Below are 13392 nucleotides of genomic sequence, written 5' to 3'. Positions count from 1 at the left end.
TTTCTGAATACCTTTTGTATGTCGATTTCTGCTGATTATAGTTAGGTTCTTAATCTTAATCACCACCTAACAGCTTTATTTCCCTGTGACCCTTTAGCCTTGCTTGGGAAGTAAGGTGAAAGATATCTGCATTGGAGGGTAAGTTAGCCGGTAGATAACACCCTCTTTCATCTCCCTTTCAAGTTGCTTGCTAATTACGGTTCGTTTGGGTTTCTATTCTCTAAGTATTACAAAACCATCCGGTATTTTAATGACATTGACGCAAACCTACCACCAGCGTTATTCTTCACTTTGTTTGGTTTTATGTACAGCCCTCCACAGGAATAATTCCCTCTCTGGCGGGCCCATGTACGTTTTCAAAATAAGGAGGTGCTTATATTTTATGATTCTTTCAGTGTTTTCTCGTCAGCATCGTAGCCCTGTGACTTGGATATCGCCAGTTAAAATAGATCATTCGGAAACCACTAAACAAGACCCGAATAACAAATGGATATATGAAACCAAACAGCACACATGCCAATAAGGTTTACAGGAATCATGAATAGTCATGTTGAAAAGTTTTAGTTGAATTATCATCGAAACAGAATGACAGAAAAAAAAGACTGAAATGAATTTGACCACTACCAAATAACCTAAATAACCTGCTCGTTTCTATTCATTATTGTTTCGAGTCCAATAAAGCAGATTTTTTATTCAAGGTTATACTGTATACTTCCGAAACGGACTGCTGAATACACATGACAGCCAATGTAATGGGAATTTTTTTTTATTTCATTATACATGTTTTTTGCTTTGAGTTTGATGTATTTTGAAATACGTATCAAACGTCGTTGTTGCGCTGTGCCATGCAATGGAGAAAGCATTAAGTATGTAAGGACTTGACGCAAAGGTGTCAAAAAAAAAGCTATGCAGACGATTTTTTGCTAAAAACAAAGTACACTGCATGGTTTACAATGTAAAATGGTATATTAATGCTTGAAATATTAGTAAAAACAAGAAACGAATCAGGACCACTGTGTCGCGTTTACACCAATCGAATCGATTTGATTTAATTAATGAAGAATCATTTGACTCGAGTCATTTTGAATTATCTCCGTTCATAATGGCTGAGTCAAACTGAATCACTTGCCAGTAACCAGTACATAAGACTGACAAAGAAACCAGTAATGCCGTATGAGAAGCACTAAGGCCATACTATATGCCAGCACCTGATGTTCATCACTGGACCCTCAGGGTAGGGCTGATGAAATAAAGAAAAAAAATGGTCTGTTTCCAGTTTTAATAGCCTTGTTGTATATACTCAGGCCTGTTTGAAGAACAGTTCATCACAAAGGCAGTGTTTGGTGGAAATGCCAGCTGGAATGACGTATGAGATTTGTTTACCTTTTACTAAAGATTAATTACTGTGTACCATCAAGCAAGAAATGTCTACTGCTCCTGGAATGGTTAGAGTAACTTATATAATTGACTGCAACAGATGATAGTCCGCTACTGGATTCCATTAATTTGTCCTATGCAAATGGTAGGTTACCTGGGAAGATAACCTTAATGACTCCTGTTCCTAAAGGTAATGGTGAATATTGATCTACATCTCTGACATCATGTCTTCGCAAATTAATGGAAAGATTTTATTTAAATAGGCTGATTTATGCTGTCGTAGGACAGCTATCTGATAATGTTTGGTTTTAGGAAAGGTAAAACTACGACAGATCGTGTTAATAAAGTATTAAGCAATAGCAGAGCCATATGTAGAGCTTTTGTAGACCTTAAGGCTGCCTTTGATAGCCAAATATTGAGGTAATAGTTCTAGAACTGGTATATAAAGCGTGAAATATTTGTCAAAGTGGATAAAGAGCTATCTAACTGGCAGTTAAGCCAAAGTTGGTTCCAGGGTTATGAATCTGAGGAAATGTTATTGGAGCTGGGTGTGCCGCAAGGTTGGGTACTGAGCCTTACTTTTAGTGTTGGTGGATAAAGTTACAAGGCACAGATTTCAAAGAGGTACTGATATTGTTATTTACGTTGATATCGTTTTACAATGTAACTTTGATTCTATATTGTCATTAGCAATGGCGGAGCTGTAAAACTTGTTAGCATATGGGTTTGGTTATAAATGAAAGTAAGAGCAAAAATACAAACTTATCTTTATTCAGGGGAAAGATACTAGAGTTAGTTGGCAGTTGTAAATACCTCGTAATGTATATTAGTTTTAAGAAGACCATGTTCGAGATAAACTGTTAGAAACCTGTATGGCGAGATTTACACCATTACAAGTCTTCGCAAAGAAGTAACGTTTCAGGCTTTCTGGTTTTAAGGATGGTTTATACTGTCGATTATGCAGCGTCTATATTGGCCTATTGTTCAGAAAAAGCCAAAGCCATGCATATCATCTTGGGATGTACGATGAGTGCCAGGATAGAAATGGCTGAGCATGGACGATGTTCGAATAAGAGAAGGGGAAATTAGCGCTGAGATGACAATTGCCAAGTTAAAAGGAGTGTTTAACGCTCCCATTCAAGCTAACCGGTATTCACGGAAACCATATGACTTATGATGCGAAATATTGGAGTTAACGAAAATTTGGTGATAATTCATTTACTGGTGAAACTGATTTCAAACGAATACATGGTAACAGCTCTAAAAAGAAATAAAGCAGCTGAGTAACGCGCAGTTCACGAGAGACTGAAAATTGTTGGTAAAAAGCGAATTGTATATAATTTTGTAGATTTCCTGAGCGCTTTGCTCGCACTGAATTGTAAGCACCATTCTAATGCTGATTTATTGTACTAATGTAAGGCTTGGGTACACGAAGCAAGGCAAAGTGATTTTAAATAAAGACTGGAGACGACGTCATATAAGTATATATTTAAATGAGATTGTTGAAAAATTAACAAAGACACATTTAAAACTTCTGTTGATATTCTAAGTCTTAGCTGTATAGAAATGAGACTACGGGGGACCAGAAGATTTAAAATTAAACTAAATTACTGCTAACCTTTAGAAACTGATCTTTTAGAATAACAGAACAAATACCTTTAATTTCACGAAATATTTGGTGAAGTTTAAGTAACATTATCATATTAAAAACCTTAATACAAAGATGTTAAAAAGTATTACAAAAAAAACAAAAATTAAGCGATCATTATAAGCAGTTACGTTACTTAAAATCTTTACAACAGAAAAACAAATCTTAGTCAAGATACATTAACTACTGAAAATGGTTTGTACTGCGCTTACCGCCTGGAAGGAAAAACTAATTTGTTTGAACTTCCCACGCACCTGCCCGTAGGTCCTAGGACCTATCGAGCAAGGAATGGGAGGGCCCTCCACCCCTACAGGGGCACCGCCCTTGTAGGGGTGGACGTAAAAAAAAATTGGTACAGATACAAAATTTTCATTTAGAAAAACCCTTGTACAAATACCTAACACTCACCTTGTTTTTATTAAGCCAGACCTGGTTAGAGAATACGAATTTTGACCCTTAACAGGTACGTTCTAATTTCAAACATTATAGATTGAACACCAACCTTTATGGGCCATCAGAGATCAACCGATCTTGAAAAATATTAAATTTGCAATAACGTAAACGACCTATCGCCTACACGAGTTTTATAAGTTGAGTAAAATTATTGAACAAAATAATGTTATACGATAAACTAACGCATTATGGAATATAGACTAAAAAAATATAAGACCAAACACCCACCGTAGCACACGAATTGCAATTTAATAACATTCACCTCAGTTACAGTCAACACACAAACATTAAGGAAAAATATGACGAAGTACTTAAAATATGTCTAAGCTCCAACTACATATAAGACTGAAAAAGCTCTGTCAAGAAAACTTAACAAAAAAATAGGCCAATTACAATAAGCCATTGCATTAAGCAACCTGACCCACGAACTATTACGATACTGGGAAATAAGACTAAACTGAAGTCACGAAATTAGAAGTTAACAAATATCAAATCATAACATAATGAAACTTAGCTTTAGCAGGGCCTGGGAAAGTCGCCACGGCTTCACGAAGACCATCCTTCAAACTACCCAACTCGAATCACTAGTCCAACCCGTACAGAGTTATTTCCTCCTGCTATCGTTCAAAACCGGTTAAGTTCCATCATCAACAAACGCAATAACACTATTATACCTTACTGTTCCAGACGTTAAAACTGATGCAATAACACTAAACCTGAGAAAACGGAGGATATGCATAATGCTCGCTGAGAAATGTTGCTGTTAACTTGATCATCAAGGACCATGGATTCACCTGGTCTTTGAACGTGGACGATTCACGCGGAAGCGTACCCCGTCCTTGGTTTTTGTTCGTGGGGAACTTTTAAAAGAATCTGTTGGTTCTTAAGCACCAACTGTTTGGCTCTTCGTTTTGTGACTTCTCGGTTCTCTGATAAAATTGGTTTCTGTGCCTCATAACAAAAACCTTTTATTAATAGGCTAATATACTGAACGAAAGAATGAAATTCTTCGGTGTATTACGTGTAACGTCAAGCTAAAAAAAATGAATTCTTTACTTAGTCTTACATTTTCTAAGTAACGTATTCAATTTATTTAGTGTGTATGTGTCAGCATGTAAGTAGCATATGTACGTATGTATAAAACCAGGGAATGGTATGATAACCCATGGCTAAGTTCTTTGTTGATTTTCCCAACGCAGACTACCGGAAATAGTCTGCAGAAGTCAAATCTCGGGCGAAGAGGGAAACATAAGAAGATATTGAATAAAATTTGGCACAAATTTTATTTATGCTTAATCTATAGTGGAGCTAATGTTGTCTGAAAATGCTCGATGAAGTGAACTGAAAACCACATGAACTACCCTACGGGTATTTCTGTTTTGACTCCTCCTTGCGCCCTTAATGGAATGGGATGAAATATCAAATTTAAGCCAAAATCCAAGCGCTGGGACCTATGAGGTCATTCAGTGCTGAAAGGGAAGCTGAAAGTGTCAAGGTTTTAAAGGTGTAACAGGAAAATTTCGCAGTTGCACTATGAAGCAACTGTTAGGAGAGGGTGGAAAGTAAGATGGAAGAAGAGAACATGAAAGGAGGTACAGTAAAGGGAATGAAAGCCTACGCCCTAAAGACGTTTTGAAAGTCTGCACCATAGTACCTATACCATGCACAACAAAATAAAAAAAATGTACTGGAATTATTTCCCAATATGAACGCAGACGTATATTAATATTTTGAAGAATTCCCATTTTCCATAGTTTAGCACTTACCAGAGTTTTTGCATAGGAGGCCATATACCTGAGCATTTTGATTATCATCTATTGCAATAGTCTTGGCAAGCTTTTTTTTTCAGCACCACTTTCATATTGTAGTATAATATTTAATCACTAGTTTCTTTCGCTTAGATTGCAAAGATTTTATAATGTTGCTAATAATAGGCTACTGAACTTTGAGTTCAAAAGTTGAGATAAGTAATATGGTAACCAAACTCTCATTCGTTTAGCACTCAGGACATTTAATGTATTTCATTGATTCTACTTAGTACTTCCGTGCGGTTTAACTATACTAGCCTCACTTAACTACCTTTCCTTAATTCTTTGCTTGTCATTCGTGGAATACAGTGTAGGCTATACTTGTCTTTGAAATTTCTTATTGTATTAGATAATAGCTATCCCGGGAAACTTTTGTTTTCATATAGCTTCTTCATTAAAGATTTTCTCATTTTTTTATCGGGCATCAAGTCTTGTATTTCTGTACTAAATACTGAATCTCTTTCAGGATCAGGTTAATTCCACACTGTGAATTTTATTCTGGTTTACAACTGGAGACTTCTTACGTTACACAGAAGTTGGTATTCTCTTCTTTAAAACAGATACTTTACGTGACATGGCTGATTAAGCTTACTCTTTTTTTTTTTTTTTTATATTCTGCAAACCAATTCTTGCACTATAATAGTGTAACTTATACTTGGACATAGTCTATTTTAATAACTTACTATTATTTCCATGCGTTAGTGAGTCTAAACTTTAGGAAGCTTGGCTAACCTATGAATTTTCTTTTGTGGGAAATAGGACACCAGTAGAGAGAGAGAGAGAGAGAGAGAGAGAGAGAGAGAGAGAGAGAGAGAGAGAGAGAGAGAGAGAAGAGAGAAAAACTTCACCCCAAGAATGTTTCTGTATCTTCACAAGTCGAAAAACGGAATACTCGCTAATCGAGATTTGTTTATCAAAACTGAGGCGAGACATTAGTTTCGTATGAACCAACCAATTTTTCCTATTTCACTTCTACCAGGGTGGTCCCATGCAGGGGCGATGCCCCCGTAGGGGTGAAGTCCTCTCCCATCCCCTGCATCATAGGTCTCATGACCTATGGATAAAAGTCTGGAAGGTTCAAACAACAAACTAATTTTTTCTTTCAGGTGCAAGTTCATTAGTGTAGCCATCGTTAGAAGTTAATGTACTTGAGTTTTGTTTCTCAAGGATTTCAAAAAGTAACATAACTACTTATTTTGCACCTTAATTTTTTTAAACTTAATTTCTCCTTTAATAAAATTCAGCAATAAGGAGTGAAGATTTAAGTTTACTTATGTTTGTTATGTTTTAATAAAAAATTATTAATTTTAGTTGCTCTAAGGATTTTTAATCTTAATGTAAACCCTGAGATCAGCTGTAGTTAAAGTTTAGCTTTGTATCTACAGTATACTATAAGGACTTATCTTTTAAATATTTTTTCGGGACAAAAAATAAACGTGGTATTACACTGCTTTGAAAATTAACATTCAGGATATTAGTTTTATTGATTAAATTTAACTTCTTTGCTTTGAAACTTTATATAACGTGAATGATAGCTTCCACTGCTCATAGTTCTAATGAATCCAATTTGTCATTAATTTTAAATATCATAACTTTACTGTTCAAGATTAATGACAAAAAATATAATGAACAATATACAATTAATACAAGATACAAAACGATATTGAATTTGACAGGGTCTACTTTAGGACAGTTTTACTATTCATTTACTTAGCAGTCCTGGCTATCTGACCACTGCGTGAAGGCACTTTTTAGACAATTTCCGGTATACTCGAATAAGAGGTTTTGCAAGTTGTTTATCTGTAAGGTAAAGTAAATTGTATCTTAAGTGAAAGCTTCATTTCATCAAAGTTAACATAGACTGTGTATTGTATATCTTTTGTAGAGCATTTACATATTGTTTCTACTACATTTTCTTTTATCTTGCAGACTGTCATAAACGCCTTATTAACTCGTTTGTAGTGATTTTTCCCCCTCTTGATTTGCGAATATAAGTTAAAAACATTCAGTTCCCAGTATACAGGAACGTACATTTCGAAAGACGTACTAAGATGTTTTGAAGTTTTCACATAAGCGTTCCCATGCCTTCCCAGACGAGTTAAGACAACGCAGGTGTTTAATGAGAAACTAATGCATGACTGTACCCCGAGTCATTACTGATCTGACCTAACCCTAGTACTCTGTGCTCGGAGTGACGCTTTCAGCAGCTGCTTGCAACTATCGCGATCCTTTTGCGAGTTTCTTCCCTAGGCACTATTATTCTCAGTTCCCACTGAATCTTGTCGCTTTGCACTTCGATGAGTTTCCCCTCCTTTTCAACTACCTGCTCTGCCATCAAGGGTCACCACCTTGACCAGACCCACACCTGTATCTCGGCCTACTCGCCCTTGACTCTTCCATCTAATTATCACCCCATTGCCGCTTCTCCCTCTTGAACCTTTTATCAGCTGCCATTCAACGACCTTTCTATAATAGGTACCTGGCCGGATTATCGACATGCCCTGAGAAGAGGACAACGGAGGACCCCATTAAGAAGAGGCTGTCAGAAATGTCAAAACGCGATCACCGTCGGCGCCTATTGTGGTATATATACAAGCTCCAACAGGCCAATCTTTGCTAGCTACCCCTATGATGCCACTCTGCTAGTAGACCCTCGGCTAGTCTTTCCCACGACATTACTCTGCTGATTTACCAGACGACGTCACTCTGTCCAGAAGGTTACCGATAGACTACCATCGAGTCTTGCTTGACATCTTCCTTAGGCTGCTACGCTGAAGATTGTCGTACCCAGCTGCTTACCCTCTGCGCGCTAATGTCTTGCTAGCCCGACAGCACCACTACACTTTGTCTTATTTCCTCTATGGTGGGGAACCTTGAGTGACAACGACTCCACTGACGCCCTCCTGCAGAAACCTGGCTCTACAAAACCTCACGTCTTGTCCACAGACTAAGACTCATGGTTTTGAGTACCTGTGGTGTGTTATCAACTGTAGATCAACGGTGCCACCTTCCTGCATACCCAGGTGCCATACCTGGTCAAGATATCCAGACTATCAGTGCTGCCCTGTTCTTGCTTTACGTACCCCATCATGTGCAAAAATCGGATCCTCACTCATTCATCTTGCTTGTTAGCCTACGAAGGCCTAGTGTTTAAAGCTTGCAGTTTTGTGGCACTTTTCTATAAATATTTCATCTTCTGATTTTTTAGTGAGTTATACTATTTAGTGGGTACCCTAAGTTTACCTCCATTCCTTATTTTATTGGTCAATTTTGAGTATACAGTATTCACTTGTAACTTTTTCTGTTCAGCAGAGAACAGCCACCCTTTGTCAGGTGTTGTTATCAAAGGTCATAGTTAGAGCCATCTTTTTTTTTATCTTCACGGCAGGGCGAATGTGACAACAGGCTTACTTGTACTACCAAAGAACTCTTGTACAGTATTTGTTGCTTTTACCTCACAACAGTTTTAAACTGAACTGGTGTGAGTATGGGGCTTGGCATTATTGATTGCTCTTTATGCTATTTTATATGTAATGGTTCACACGTGTAATAAGTTATTTGACATTTCAATAAACTATTTTAAATGATGCATATGTAAATTTGAACGTTCTTATTTTCAGCAACAGCACTTTCTTGTAAGAAGTCAATATTAAACATCTAAAAGCTTAAACTGAAGCTACTGCAGATTTTAAACCCAAAATCTGGCTTTGTGTACCAGGTAGCAATATTTGAAAAAGTAGTGTAACTTTTTAATTCCTGATATTGCAGACGTAATTTAGTGGTTCTTTATACCTTGAGTAATTCTTTACTTTTGGCATGAGTGAGATATGTAATAGCATGGAAATGGTGACTACCGAGTATTTTCTGATTATATGAACTGAAAAGAACATTTATCTAAATGGATTCCAGGTGATCACAGATTTCTTAGGACAGAAGTATTGTTATTGGATGGATGTCCTGATTTGAAACAAACTTTATTAGCTATTTGAATAAAGCCTAAAATGGAGAGAAAACACAACTACATTACTCAGAAGTAGCTCACTATTTATAGTTACTGGAGATTAAATTACTTACTGCATAGTTAACTTTAGTCACTGAACAGTTAATGGAATTTTACCATTTTAATTTTCAGGCTTCCTAAATATGAGAGCAGCTTAACTGGACTTAATGTTAAAATTTAAAACAAATATACTGGTTATCTCACTTGTGCGCAATGTAATAACGCAATTATGAATTAAAGAGTGGTTTGTGTTTCAATGGAATGCTGGAAAAAAAGGTACAAATTCTAGTACATAGCAAAATCTTCATAGTAAGTGCCAAAAATTTTAATGTGTTGTCAGAAGTTTATCAAAACAAATTTTCAGGCTACTCACATCATTGGCCTATGATGGAGTTAAACTATAAGTGCAAATGTTTAAACATCAAATTATAAGAGCCTTTCAATGTTAATCTTAGTGTTATTTTTTGTCTGAAACCTAGCTACTGTTAAAAGTGAAGCAATGACAAGTTTAAATTCACTTTTAATATCTGCTCCTGTTTAGTTCCTTGTATTCTTCAGTTTTTTTTTTTTTTTTTCATTGTTTACTATGACCTATTGCATTTCTTAATTGTCCTCTGGAGATGTCAGTGCACATATGAATGCCAGTGTACCTTGTCCTGGAAGTTACATGGGGTAATTTTTTGGAAAGTCTTGTTGAATTGAATTGAATATAGAATTTAGACCAATGGCCATGCACTATGAGGTCATTCAGCGCTGGAATGGAAATTAACAGTAAAAGGTTTGAAAGGTGTAACAGGAGGAAAACCTCGCATAGGAACTGATTTTTCATGAACCCATGGCAAAACAAATTACAACCTACCCACTGGACAGGGTAGCCAGCCCAACTTGGTGCTGGGCCCAAGCCTGGATAAATAATGAGCACTAAAGTCAGGAAGGGCAGCCGCCCTTAATACATCTCCCAAAACCAATTTTGAGATGAGGCATTCAAGATAGAAACAGTTGGATGAGGCCCATCAGAGACAGCAACGATTTATACAAATGTAACTTGATAATACCTTAGTAAACTGTATAATAAACATGTTAATGTGTTTTCATTTTATCAAGAGGTGAGATTAACCTATTGAAGTTATGTTATCTACGATTGTGTATACATAAGTAAATGCATTTGTTTTGATTGTAATGCGATATTTCTTCCTTACAGAAGGTATACATATTTTCAGATTTCTCCCTAACTGTATTGTATCAGCAAAACCAAGTATTGTTATGACAATACTTGGTTGCAATTGTAGCACTGCATGTAAAATAAGAAAATAAGCAATACAGGCAGTCCCCGGGTTACGTCAGGGATTCCGTTCCGACGCTGCGCTGTACACCAAAAAATTACGTAACCCGGAACGTCGCAAGAAAAATATACAAAAATGAGAAATAAAGTGATGAAAGCCTTACCTTTAATCCTCTGGGTGTACTGTACAGTATTTTACTTGCATTCTGATGTTGTGTGCATCCAAAAACCTCCAAAGACGACCACGAAATAACCTCAGAACATCCACTGTAACCCAGAACCAATTTTTTTTATGAATATACTTGAAAAGTGACGTAAACTCGGAATGACGTAACCCAAGTCTGACATAACCCTGGGAATGCCTGTGCAGTATTCTGAAACAGCCATTCAAATCCCAAAAATTTGTTCAAATGCTATTCATTTTATGAATGTACAGCCCAGTTAACTATGCTATGTAACAGTTAAGTTAGGCAAGAATCCAACATAGCCAAGGATAAGGGTTGAATCCATTAGGTGCAAAATGCTGTCCTAAATATCATTCTTGTATTGCAAGGAACCAGATATAGAAGGTAACCAGTTATTTACGGAAATGGTTAATAATAAAATACTTGCTTTAATAATATATCCAACAGAATGTACGCTATTGTAAACCCTGGAAAGGACTAGAGGAACTATGGAAGTCAAGAGTCTCCAATTCTCAGCCTTAGCCTTAACCTTGAACATGAAGATTCATGTGTCATTGACCTCAAGTGCCATCTATAGCAAAGGCTGAGACATTATCTTTTCTTTTTGACTAAGGGCATAACATATAAACCCATAGTCTATGGCAGTCCTTGGTTATCGGCAGGGGTTCCGTTCTGAGGGTGTGATAATATCCCCACTAACCAAAAATCGGTGATTTTCAGGGCTTATCGGCAAACGAAAAGCGCCGATTTTCGGTTATCTGCACCTCTGTTTGGTATTTATCGGTGCCAGTACCCACTTATTGGCACCAGTAAGCGGAAATCGGTGATTTTCGGCGCCGAAAATTGCCGATTTTCATCACTAGACAAGCGCTATAAAACCGTATCACCGTTAACCGGGGACTGCCTGTATATACCAGTTATAGAAGGCAGGTATACATGGCCCAAACCTCACGCTAAGTATGAATGTGTGGTATCCTCCCACATGGAAAAAAGAAAGATAGACAATACAGGTACACAGTTTTATCTTCCCATGCAGCCAATTTTCTGATAATCCATTAAGTTTGTCATTCGGCTTGCATTTTGTTTTCAAGGCAACTGAACTGGGAATTAGTGAAAGAACTGTCTTAAAACTTTATACTGTTCTTCTATTGCTTCTATTGTATGGTAATGCATCTATATACATGTACATTGATTAAAATACATCTTACAAAAGTAAACTTACAAATACTAAGAAAAACCTCTTCATCTTTCTACAAAACTATTTGCATTGTTAGGAGTAGTTTTACTAATAACAAGAACTCTTTGGCTAGAATAATGTACTATTAAAATAAAAAACAAAAATCAAAAGAACTGAAAAAAAAGACTGGAAGCCAAAATACTTAAAATACCAACATATAGAAGACTGGCTTCTTAAATGACCAGGGAGCTATTCATGTCAAACAATCAGTTCTAAAACTATGAACTGACACATCTTACAGTTTTGAACATCATAACAAAAAAATTCAAGTAACCATGAACAAAAGCCTATTAATTAAGAAGTGTCATAATGTGGAAGACTACTAAAACTTCTATTCATTAGTGATAACGTTCAAAGTTATATACAATATATATCTTCCTTGTGGAAATTACACCTTTCATAAATATAATCTATACAGCACTTATTTATATTAATGTGCATATCAATATTCTGTCAAAAGCACCAGTTTCTTATTAAAGGGAAGCATTACATCTGACTACACAGCATTTCATTTAAGAGGCACTAATAAGGGTGACAGCAACCTATTGTTGCTCCCACTTGATGACTATTTATAAAAACATAAAATCTCTTCATGTCAACGAATTATATAAAGCCCACAACAAATCACCAAATTATGCGTATGAAAGGCTATGACCTCATATTGTCATAAATAAATTAATTAAAGTCTTTCTCCATGAATGAAATGTGTTCAAAAGCAAAAAATACTGTGCCTTGTCAAATATATTCTCATTTATCATTTTTATAAATATCAAGACTATCATCTTAATGCTGTACTGCCTTTCTTTATAAACAGCCAGCGTATATTCTTAAGATTTGTGTAGGAAGTGAAAACTGTAATTTATCATATTAAAAACATCTTTAGATGGCAAGGATATTACTTGTATCCTTTTTTCTCAAACAGAGAGTATTGTATGTTTATCCAAGAGAATACAGCAATTGTTTAAGCAAATAATTAAAAGTACTGAAAAAGAAACAAACTAAAATAGATATATGCAACCTTCAAGTAAGTAAACAGACACTACTACAGTACTAAACAAGTTCATGATACAAGAAACAAGTACTGCCTCTCAAAGTCCATTGAACATGTCTGAATTTTATGCCTAGATAAATGCTCTATATAATCATAAACCCTCAAAAGTATTTGAATAAGCAAAATTTGTACATAAAAATATTGAAAATAAGAGGTTAGTATTCAGGTAGTGGCTAAGATCAGCGTAACATTCCTCCAGTTCTCTTTTACTGGAATAAGAATGACAACTAATTTAAAATATTTATAAAATCAATGGTCAATGACCTGAGATATGATATTCACACTCATTCCATCTGACAAGACTTTCTTTAAAGAATGAGACAGATAAATTTGGGTGGATTGTCAATAAAG

Source organism: Macrobrachium rosenbergii, chromosome 20 (assembly GCF_040412425.1).
Source record: "Macrobrachium rosenbergii isolate ZJJX-2024 chromosome 20, ASM4041242v1, whole genome shotgun sequence".
In the NCBI taxonomy this organism is placed as follows: Eukaryota; Metazoa; Arthropoda; class Malacostraca; order Decapoda; family Palaemonidae; genus Macrobrachium; species Macrobrachium rosenbergii.
The sequence above is the reverse complement of the archived record's forward strand: the minus strand, read 5'-3'. Positions refer to the sequence as shown.